The sequence below is a fragment of the Simochromis diagramma genome, unplaced genomic scaffold, assembly GCF_900408965.1.
Source record: "Simochromis diagramma unplaced genomic scaffold, fSimDia1.1 OVJJ01000302.1, whole genome shotgun sequence".
NCBI lineage: Eukaryota > Metazoa > Chordata > Actinopteri > Cichliformes > Cichlidae > Simochromis > Simochromis diagramma.
This window is the reverse complement of record NW_024386792.1, coordinates 367,023-379,392: the sequence shown is the minus strand read 5'-3', so window position 1 is coordinate 379,392 and position 12,370 is coordinate 367,023. Positions and strand designations below refer to the sequence as shown.

The 12,370-nt window shown below is 43.4% G+C and overlaps 1 protein-coding gene across 2 annotated transcripts in view; it reads right to left on the bottom strand.

Annotated features, from left to right (window-relative positions):
• grin2ab (glutamate receptor, ionotropic, N-methyl D-aspartate 2A, b) overlaps positions 1–12,370 on the bottom strand; it is a 114,239-nt gene that overhangs the window by 37,330 nt on the left and 64,539 nt on the right. The window lies entirely within an intron of this gene.

The window sequence follows — 12,370 nt, the reverse complement described above, 5'->3', positions numbered from 1 at the left end:
GCAGGCTACACTAACCTGGATGGAGAGCAATTCCCTCAACAGATTGGGACATTTTTACAGACCTTGGGCAGACAGGTGTGCTGCGTGCATTGCATCCAGAGGAGGCCATGCCTCATAGTAAATATCTCGCATGTACATATATGATAGTGTCAGTCTAATAAATTGATTTAAAATAAAAACTTGTGCTTTATTTTTGGCTAGTATAGATATTCTCAAAATGCAAAATGCCTTTACTTTACACATGCTTTTCCTGCAAACTGCAGTAAAGCACTGGTACCTTATTTCTTCTTGTGTAAAAAAAAATCATAACATTAACAGTCTCACTGCACAACCAGATGAATTCATCTTTCACAGGTACACATTCTCAAATCTCATGCTTTTTTTTTCAGCTACAGATTTGTGCAGTGTGCCTTCATTACCTCAGCGGCGAGGGCAGAGCGAAGGACGGCGGGCATGTGGAGAATTTAGAATGAATGAGGTGAAAGTCTTTTTGGAAAACTGAAGGAGAAGATGATAATTGCTGGTGGTTGCTGAATTATAAAGGATAAGAGACGTTGACACAGACCTGCACCTTCTCATCAAATCACACAAGTCCACCAAGAAGCTTACCTATGAATAATGCATGAACATAACACGTGTGTACACACACACAAACTGCAAATGTGTCTCCACATTATAACCGCACATACCTAGAGATTCTCTGATGACATTGTGCATCAATTATACAAATACAGTGAACTTCGCGTACAGTTTCACATCATTCCATGTGCATGCACACGGCACATACGCACGCGCACTCGTGCACAAAGAGCGGCTAAAATACATCCTTACTCATGAGCCAGCATACTGATGAATAATACACCATCAAAACCAAGACAGTATCTCACTTATTCTCGCTCCCCTTCACACACACATGGTGCTTTATGTCAAAATTCATTTTTGTTTACAGCAATCAGATTAAGAAAATATGAAAGTGTAGTGGGAGCGGTGCAGATTCAGGCTAATGACGGATGAACTGACACATTTCTAGAAACGGCTGGGAGATGGAGTCATACGGGCTAGAGGATGGAGGAGGAGTTGGAGTTGAAACTACCCTTAGTGAAGGTGGATGAAGCAAGAACTGAGCAACCACATGCTAAGACACCACAGCCAAATGACTGGAAGGAGAGTACATGACATGGGGCAGAAGAAAATAAAAGAATAAAGCCAGTGTGCGGGATGATGACAAATAGATGGGTGTGAGGGGGGAGAAGGAGGAGAAGGAGGAGGAGGGTGATGAGGCCAGCAATGTGCTATATTAATATTTAATGCAGCAGGTCAGTTAGGATAGAGCAGCTACATTAACTTAGACTGACAAAGTATGGCCCCCAAGTGCAAACAAACTAGCATGGCAAAATAAAATCTGTGTCAACAAAGTGAAGCTTCAAGGGTCACTTGTAGAAGAGAACAGCCACAGCGACAGTGGCAGAGGGTTTTTTTTTATTTTTTTTATCCCAGAATGAGATTCTGCCCAAAGTTGAGTTGTAGAAAGCTTAAAATAAATCCCCACATTATTCTGGTGAACTGAACATCAAAGTCTACTGGCTACATAGTGCAGAAAATGTACTACCTCAGTTCCCTGTGGTCTGAGATACAGGTGACTGACAAAAAAAAAGAAGTACTTTGGTATATAAATTATGGGATGGCATCAGTAAGCACATTTGGGGACAGCTGTACACAACAGATTTTGTTTTTTTTGTTTTTTGTCCTAGTTGTCCTGTGATATTAGATCTTAGTGCAATTAGGAATAATTTAACACTGCAGGTTAGTGCGTTAAGAGGGTGAAACATAGGGGCATGACAAGAGGGCCTGTCAAACATTAAAACTGAACTAAAGAGCTTCACTGGCGAACGAGACACATTTTCTGCTGCAGTCTAATTCTCTGTAAATGCTCAGCAGATGTTCTGCAAACCCAAGTGCTAACAAACACTGCTCTAAATCCATGCGCTAACATAGAATTAGCTCAGGAAATCTATTCGCAAACAAACACCTCGGGTAGCCAAGGAAAGCAATATTTTTTTACTTGACCAAAACCAGAATAATCAGGCCAAAGAGGAGTTATTCAAAGAGAGCTGCTTGTGTTAGAATAGCTTCAGTACAACGGGGGCATTTTATTCTACACGTGTACTTTGATTTCTTGGTGTTTAAACTGTGCTGTGACTTCAGGAACTCTACAAAGAGCAGTTTTATGAATATAATAGTAACACATGTTACATCAAACATCAGTCTGTGGGTATTCCTGAAAGCTGCGAGCAGGGACATCACAGTCGACAACCTCTGCAGCATTAAAAACACTGACGTAAGGCAGGTCCTTCAATAGCTAACAAGCAGAGGTCCCTTAAGCTCTAAAAGCTCTTCAGTTTTAGAACACAGAGACAGGTCCCAAAGCCCACATCCACCAACCATGCACAGGCTTTCTACTTTTCTGGGATTGACAGAGAGCTATAGCATTTAGCTTGCAGACATTGGTTCCCAGTGCTAACAAAGACTACTTTAGTATTTAACAAGAGGTAAGTCCCGCTGCTTAAATCTACTGTAGTATTTAAAAGTCTTGCACTCCCCATGGAAACACAGAATACCATTTAACAGAGCGCAGAGCCCCAAAGCTAGCACAGCCTAGCTTAGATTAGGTCTCACCACAAAACCATGGGAAGCACGTAATGGACAGCAGCGCAGCCTCAGATTGACAAAGCTCACAACGAAACCTCAGAATGTAAATGGGCCTGGAATACGGCGGGTCTCCTGACATTTAAAACACTTTTCCATCTCTGACCCAACACTTAAATAGTTTTAATGTTATTTTACTCCTGAGTTATCCAGAACACACTGTCCTAAATGGTCACACTGCTGAGGATGTTACTTTTAAAGTAAAGGTCTGCATCCACTGATGTAGAGAACTATGGAAGAAGAAAAAGTTATTTCTAAAATACTTTAAAAATACGCACTAACCAGCCATTGTATCAGGTACACATGTTCAGCTACTCATTAACACAAATATCCAATCAGACCATTACATATTAGCAACTCAATGCATTTAGCCATGCAGACGAGATAACCTGAAGTTTAAACCAAGCATCAGAATGGAGAAGAAAGCCATTTTAAGTGACATTGAATGTGGCATGGTTGTTGGTGCCAGATAGAAACGTCTCATAAACTGCAATTTTTACAGGATTTACAGAGAATGGCCTGAAAAAGAGAAAATATTATTTTAAGTACCTTATTCATTTGAGCTGCGCTGCTTTGAGCTGATAGGAAGGCAACTGTAACTTAAATATCCACTTGTTACAAGCAAGGTATGCAGAAGAGCATCTCTGAATGTGCAACAAAGTGAAACTTGAAGCAGAAGCAGAAGATGTGCTACAACAGCAAAAGACCACACCATGTACTACTCCACTCTCTCAGCTAAGAACAGGAAACATAGACTCGCAAAAACTGGACAAGAGAAGATTGGAAAAATGTTGCATGGTCTGATGAGTTTCAACTTCTGCTGCAACATTTGGATGCTAAAATCAGGATCAATATGAAAATCTGGCTTATATCAGGAATTCAAACTGCTGCTGGTGTCTGGGACATTTTATTGAAACGTTATGGGTTCCTTAGTCCCAACAGAGCATTGTTTAAACATCAATGTTTTTCTCTGAAATTATAGGAGAAAGAAATCTTTCTATCTATTTGTTATGTGAATCACCAGACACCCCATGATACAACATTATCACAGTACTTACAATATGATATTATTGTGATTTTTAACATTTTCCAATATTTGCAAAAAAATTCAAATTCATTCATATATTTATTTGTATATTTATTTGCCTCATGGTGGTTTATATTGTGAGGTAAAGACCCTGTAATAACAGAGAGAAAAGCCCAACAATCAGATGACCACCTATGAGCAAACACTCAGCAAAAGTGGGAAGGAAAAACTCCTTTTTAACAGGAAGATACTGGGGGTATTTGCACAAATTGCATAACTGCATCACTAAAAAAAAGGCTGCCATGAGATAAGATGGACTCACTCTGCTATCAGTCTGCCAGCTTGAATGGGGTCAAATTGGTAATAACATGCAGACTTTTTATGAAAATACACCAATTAACTGTGAGAAATAACTGAAAATCACATATCTGTAGCTTTCTATAGAGACAGAAACACACATTTCACTATCACATTTGCGCTTATCAACCTTTCTGTTCTACAGGAAATTAACTAGAATGCAACAAGCTGGCAGTCAGAGAGTCAAATCCCCTCAAGTTGCACTCATTGACAAAGACTCATTCATAATGATGGCAACACTTTGGCAATCTGTCTGTATTTAGAAATTAGGCAGCAATTATTTGCAAACCTCTGAGAATGACCGCAGGTTGCTTCCTGTCAGACAACGTGTGCAGTCGCCGTGATCATGGTCATTGCGACCGTGGCTCAGGGGGTTGGGAATCGCATCTGTAACCGGAAGGTCGCCGGTTCGATCCCTGGGCTCTCTGTCCTGGTCGTTGTGTCCCTGGGCAAGACACTTTACCCTACTTGCCTACTGGTGTTGGCCAGAGGGGCCGATGGCGCGATATGGCAGCCTCGCTTCTGTCAGTCTGCCCCAGGGCAGCTGTGGCTACAACTGTAGCTTGCCTCCACCAGTGTATGAATGTGAGAGTGAATGAATAGTGGCATTGTAAAGCGCTTTGGGTGCCTTGAAAAGCGCTATATAAATCCAATCCATTATTATTATTATTATTTTTACTCGTGTGACTGAGCCATTAGCCTGCTCTGAATTGGGATCTAGCTTTGCCAAGGCAAGTGTGTCCAGTGTTTTTCAGCTGAACCAATTTAATGTGAGTGTGCTTGACTAATGTTATCTCAGGATGGTGTTGAAAGAGAGGACCCTCTTTTTCTTGTTCTGTTTATTTAATTAAATACATACATTTTTGATGTCCCAGTATTGACATAACATCACCAAGCAAAAATATCACAAAACTGTGTTGTATCAATTTTTTCTTTTTTTTTTAAAATCAATCTATCAGTGTAGCATCATTTATATTTGCTCATTTACATTTCCCGTGCTGCGGGAGTATGGGGTGTCTGGCCCATTGCTACGGGCCATTCGATCCCTATACAACCATTGCAAGAGCTTGGTTCGCATTGCCGACAATAAGTCGGACTCGTTCCCGGTGGGTGATGGGCTCCGCCAGGGCTGCCCTTTGTCACCGATTCTGTTCATAATTTTTATGGACAGGATTTCTAGGTGCAGCCAAGTGGCAGAGGGCTTTCACTTCGGTGGCCTCAGAATCTCATCTTTGCTTTTTGCGGATGATGTGGTTCTGTTGGCTTCATCGGGTGATGGCCTCCAGCTCGCACTGGAACGGTTCGCAGCCGAGTGTGAAGCAGCGGGAATGAGGATCAGCACCTCCAAATCTGAGGCCATGGTTCTCAGCCGGAAAGGGGTGGAGTGCCCACTCCGGGTCGGGGATGAGTTCCTGCCCCAAGTGGAGGAGTTCAAGTATCTCGGGGTCTTGTTCGCGAGTGATGGGAGAAGGGAGTCGGAGATCGACAGACGGATTGGTGCTGCGGCCGCAGTGATGCGGACGCTGCACCGGTCCGTCGTGGTGAAGAGAGAGCTGAGTGTAAAAACGAAGCCCTCAATTTACCGGTCGATCTACGTCCCTACCCTCACCTATGGCCATGAGCTGTGGGTAGTGACCGAAAGAACGAGATCGCGGATACAAGCGGCAGAAATGAGCTTCCTCCGAAGGGTGGCTGGCCTCTCCCTTAGAGATGGGGTGAGAGGTTCAGCCATCCGGGAGGGGCTCAGAGTAGAGCTGCTGCTCCTCCACATCGAAAGGAGCCAGCTGAGGTGGTTCGGGAATCTGACGAGGATGCCTCCTGGGCGCCTCCTGGGTGAGGTGTTCCGGGCATGTCCCACCAGGAGGAGGCCCCGGGGCAGACCCAGGACACGCTGGAGAGATTATATCTCTCGGCTGGCTTGGAACGCCTTGGAGTTCCCCCAGATAAGCTAGAGGAGGTGGCTGGGGAGAGGGAGGTCTGGGCTTCTCTGCTTAGGCTGCTTCCCCTGCGACTCGGCCCCGGATAAAGTGGAAGAAGATGGATGGATGGACATTTTCTTACTGTATTAATTTGACTTGAAGTATTAAAAAAATATATATAATGAAAAAACTATATATAATATATATAGTTTTGTAATATTTCATGCTTATATAAAAATTTTAAACCCCTTTTAAACACACAACTAGAAAGATTTTGATATATTTAGCAAAACCTTTAAATATGGATGTTTTTAGGATGCATTTAATTCATCATTATAATTACAAAGCCAGTAAAACTTTCCTCCTGTTTGTTTTTGCTCATGTTCGTCAAGTTTTGGAACATTTTAATGCTTATAAATATGAAATTTTAAATCCCCAATTAGAAATTGAAATTTAAAATGGGATTTTTATGAAGTCAGATGAATTCAAAGTAAACCATTAAATGCAATATTCACAGGTGTTAAAGTGTAAGTTTGTATTGAGCATCATTTAATTTAAAACTGTTACATATGCAAATGTGCACGTGTGTCATTTTTTATTTTTTACATGTAGAGAGAAGTGATTTACCTCTCAGACTTTTGCTGTCATTTCAGTGTAATTTATTTATTTTTGCCCCAGTCACCAAAACTTTGAACCCACTGATGTATTTGCTTTAGTCAACAGTTAATACACCCATCTGCTGCAGGTTTACCTTCATTATCTCAGAGAAGTCATAAACTCACATTTGTTTTCCAAAAATCCATTAAAAACAGCTCGCGGACACGCTGCAGCGTTGGAGAACGTATTGTAATCCATCACACTCGTGTAATGCATTCCTCTCCTGCGAACATGTCTGTGAGTTGGGTTTTTTTTGTTTGTTTTTTTACAGTTTTGTTGGGAATCGCTGTGAAGCAAAAACAAATTATCAGTTATTAATGCACGATGAGATTAGCAGATTAGTGAGTTAGTAATCCGGTGTCACACTCCTCTTAACGTGCCAGAGCAAATCCGGATGATTAAATCAGGTAAGATATCTCTTCTCCACTCTGCCATCAACACCAGCTTTTATTTACAATGTTTCTGTTGTAACACTGCACTCCAGCTCTGACATCTGAGATGTGTGCCTTAGTTTGTCAAAGTTTGTTTTTTGGCGATGATTTGTATTAATTGAAGAATCATTATTGCAAATATTAATAAGGAATATTACTACATAAAAAAGGCTGGTTAAATAATTTCTTTTTGAAGCTGGATTTCACTGAACTTACAGTGTGAAGAGTAAAAAAAAAGGTTTTCTTTTTGTCTGATACGAAGTAAATGTGTGCAACTGAAACAGCCTGCTTTTTAGGTTAGGACTGTGAAACACAAACAGGCTCTTACAAGATTTGGATCCAATTAGCAAAACTTTTGAATGCAGATGTTCTGAGGATGCATATAATTCATAATTGTGACTGCAAAGCTAACCGAGTCATATCCCCCAAATGTAATCCTTTTGTTTGTGTTTACTCATGATCGAGTAATTTGACACTGATCGTAATGGTGACACTTTATTCCTATTGCTGACACGAAGGGGCTTCAGAAAAACAAAGCACATTAAAAAACACAGAATTACACAAACGAAAAGGCCTAGAAAACGAAACTTATTGTAATCCGGTGATAAATTCTGCACGCACACAAGAGTTTGTGCCTTTTAGACTTTAAATATATCGCGTGTGCTCACAGAAATAATCCATCAGCTGTCCCCGATAAATCAAGATGCACTCTGCAGTGCTGACTCCATCACATATGTTGCTGCATCAGCGTGCAAAAAGTCAATGAGAATAATGTAAAGAAATAATGTAATTTTTTTTGGCACAGCCGCGGAAAATTCATTTCGAGCACAACTTCAACAAAGCCCATTGTACTGGAGGGCGGACGTGCGCTTGCCAAGCACTGCTGGTTAAATCTGTCTCCAGAGTGGTAGCTGATGGTTGTGTGTATGGTTGGCCCTGCCTATCCAAGTGTCAGAATCCTGCTCACGGCAGAGGTTAATCACAACACCTGTTTAGGAGAGATTACAGCAGGATCTGCCAGAGTATTCAAAGGCCTCTGCTTTATTAAAACCAAAGTGTCTGTCCAGGCTGTGACAACCACAAACACGCAAGCATATGTGTGGCAGGAAAACGAATGCGATGCCTGTTTATATATGGTCTGCGTGTGTGTGCGTGTGTGCGTGTGTGGCCACGGCTGTTTGAGTAATAAGTGCTTGACTTATAGAGCTTCAGAGAGAAAGAGATGTTAACGTTATTTCATCCCTCTACATGGAAAATAAATGACAAAGCCAACCCTATTCCTCCCTCGGTTCCTCTCTTCCCCCATTGGTGAATGAATTTAAAGCAGCTCGAGAACTGAGCAAGACCCTGCATCCTCCTCCCTCCTTTGGCAGCCTTCATTGGTAAATCAAAGAATTGCCAGTTTGATATTTATAGCTGGAGTGCCTTGGGGGGGTGAAAAAAATCCTACTTTCTCTCTCTTTCTCTCTCTTCCAGCCTACTGACGGTGACTCCGTTGGACTTTAGAAACCTTAGGCCTGGTGTAAAAATGGCAGCAAGCTTTGAGTCAGCCCATCCTGGCCGACTACCGCAGCGCTGATCGCCGGAGCACGCTGGTGCCGCAGGTATGGGAGTCGGATGGTCAGTCATTGTCGGGGTCAGGGCAGTTGTCCAGAGTCACTGCAACGCAAACAAATCTGGCTGATGTAGGAATACCGCGAGCCAGAAGATTAATTAGACAATTCAAAGAGTGTTAGTATTCCTGCGTTTAGAGAAGCGCTTCAGGCCCTGCTGAATATTAAAACACTGGTTTATCCACATTTTGGTTAAAATTACAATAGACTAGTGTTGCTTAAGTGAATTTATGACAGCAGCAGCATTATATCTACTAAATATCACAGTATAAGTTTATACAATGACACAGATGCCCCCGGGGCTTGTCAGTTGGGCGCAGGGCTGATTCTGGGAGCAAATGTTAGAAAGCAGCGAAGGCGTTTTGCGAAGATTGTTTGCGGGGAAAGGAGTGTGTGTGGAGGGGGGGGGGCTTAGACAAATCACTAATTCTGCAGAGGAAAGAAAAACGGTAGCTGAAGGGGGATTCATTCATTATATATAAGCCTTACTCAGGTTTGTGTAAGCCTTTTTATTCCAAAAACACTCCCACAACTCTATTGTGCACCCACTCTCCCTTTGTGAAATGCACACATAAAAATCTTGTTGCTACATTTAGTTAAGCCAGCAACAGGCTAGCGAGCATTACTCCTCCGTCTTGTGGCCTCTGTTGAATTTGTCCCAGTGTGAGTCCACTTGTGCCTGTTTAATGCCACCACCGGCCTCCTCGATTCCCCAGCTCCCCTCGTCTCCTTTCTCGGTGCCCTTCCAATCCAGCCGCTTGTTCTCATCGCGTTTGTTCACACGACAGTCACCAGCCACTGTTACCATGGCAAATCAATGGCTAGTCTACAGATGGGAGCAGATTCATTTCGCCCTAGCACATTCTTGCACACATACTGACACACACAAACACACACACACATGCCTGAACACACAATGTATTTGGGCATTCCACCACTGTGTTAATGGTTTGGTGTTGATTTGCTGTGGCTGAGTGCATGCAGGCAGATGTGAGTGCACACGTGTGTGTGTGTGTGTGTGTGTGTGTGTGTGTGTGCGTGTGAGTGTGTGTGGCCAATATGTTGAAGATCAGATAAGCAAATCTATTTCCTTTACTAATTAAAGGCAGGCAGTGCTCCTAAGGAAAAGAGAGCATACCAAATGCCAGGGCATGGTGCTTTAGATGTGGTGATAACCGCAAACACACACACACACACACACACACACACACACACACACACACACACACACACACACACACACACACACACACACACACACACACACACATGTGCACGGATACACTCACACATGCACAAATGACTTTTGGCAGTGTGTATATTATCTCTGCTGTGCGTCGGTATGGGGTAAGATTGTACATGTGTGTGTTGTCTATTAGTGTATGTGCTAAGTTATTAAGTGTCCACTGGGGGAGTACGAGCAGCTACATGGCAGATGCTTAAAGCCAGTGGCTGTTAGACAGCAGAGCAGAGATAATAGGCTATGGCTGCCATTACCTACTACGCCCTATTAGCCAGTACCCAAGCTGGAGATAAACAGACAGACACACAAATGGGGGCAAATCTGTACTTTTGTGTTCGTATCTGTGGGTGTGAACGAGCGAGAGAAAGACAGAGAGAGAGAGGAAGGATAGAAGGGCTAATTTACCAGGCCTCCTATTAGTGAGACAGATCTTTTCCAGATGGGGAGGGAGTGCAGGAGAAGGTAAGGCGAGACTCGGAGGATGGGGAGGAAGCAGAGGAAGTGCTAACACATTCAGAAAACAAAAGTACATTACAGTCCATGTAAGCAGGAAGATGAGCAGAGAGTTGACAGGCAGAGCGGAGGGGAGGGGGGGGGGGGCAGTGAGAGAGAGAGAGTTAGAGAGACTGACAAACAGAAAGAAGGAGAGAGTGAGATATGCAAGAAAACCCCTTCCATGTGACATCCAGTGAAAAAAGAAACAAGAGGAAAAGCCTCACTTCTAATATCTGACTTGTCTGCAGATGATGCTTCCTAATGTGCATGCGTGTGCTGAGCAGAGCACGAGTGTGACACACACATCACACACTGGCTCTCTATATCCATCTGTCTCTCCATCCACCCCTCCTTACATCCTTCTGTCACCCGGTTTGATGCTGCAACTCTCAACGCATGCAGGCTTTGCCTTCGTGGCTGCTCCTGCTCCTTGAGAGTTACTCTTAAAAAAATGGTGAGAGTGTATTGGGAACTGGCATGGGAGGGGGAGTGATGACAACGATGATGATGATCAGGCACTATCACCACCCCCCACCCACCCATGTCCTCCCTCTCCCCTCTCTCTGTGTCTCCCTCTTTCTCCCTTCCTGCTCAACACACTTTACAGAAGTTTGAGCCACTGGGAGATCATTAGCACAGGATCAAACCCCAACACTCACTGTCCACACACACACACTGGCAAAAACACACATACACACTGAAAGAAAATTCACACAGACCACACATGAACACACACATAAACAAGAAATGGGGGCACACACACACACACGCGCACACGCAGAAGAGAACTGCAGCTTGAAATCCAAAACACAGAGCGAGGGAGACAGTGCGTTTTAGCATGAGTGTTCATATCGGTGTGTGTGTGTGTGCGAGCGGATCAGGCAGGGAACACTGACACACAGTGTGGTGAGACAGAGGGGACAAAGAGGACTGATTGACTACAATTTAGTTAGGTTTTTTTTTTTTTTAATACGAGCAAAAAAGTAGCCGAAGACAGAAAATACACATTTACTTCAACAGACTTGACAGACGTGTGTGCGCACTTCGCCACATGCACGTAAAAGTGAGCAGCCACCCACACATTGCGAGCCCATTCAGTGGCTCTGAGCAGCCTCTCTCTCCTACACTCCTTCTAGCACACAAATAAAGAAAAGTTCAGACAAATGCACACCAAACTTACATTTCTCTCTCTCAACAAATGAATTCACGTGCTCACGCCCATACGCGCATGCACAATGCAGGAGCCAGACATGCAGACACACACACACAGTCACAGTCAGTCTCTCCATCAGGCGGGTGCTGAATAATTCAGTTTAAGGGAAGTACACAAGACTGTTAGGAGTGTATTCAGCGCTGGCCTGAGGGCCGGCCTCTGCTCTAAAAGCATGATGTCACTTTCAGCCTCCTCCTCCTCCCGGTCCTCTTTGCACCTTACTTTATCATTTCCACTTTCCGCCCTTGATAAAGCCGATGGCTAAATTTACCTTGGTGGCTCCTCGTTGCCTAATTGGATCCATAAATCACAATGTGTGTAACCACAAAACAACAGTAAAAATAACCTTAAACAATTTTAGGAACGTTCATGCTTTATCAAGTATATTTAAACATGAGAGTCAGGCTACCCAGATTTTTTTTCTCCCGTCTCTCCAAATTTCTCCCTCATTCGTTTCATCACCCCTCCCTCCCTCTGCAGGTCCGCCAGCTGTTCTGCTGATCCACCAAAAGCCTCTCTCAGATGTAGGTCACTTTCTCAATTAAGGCAATTAGCAGCAACCGGGCGAGACTGAGAACGAGACTCTCTCATAACAGCAACAGGAGCCATAGGCCCGCATCACATGGCGAGCACTTAACACTCCACTTGGCACCTGCATTAGCCTCGCATAGCGCCAATCTGCCAGTATTTACATGCACTAAGACGGACT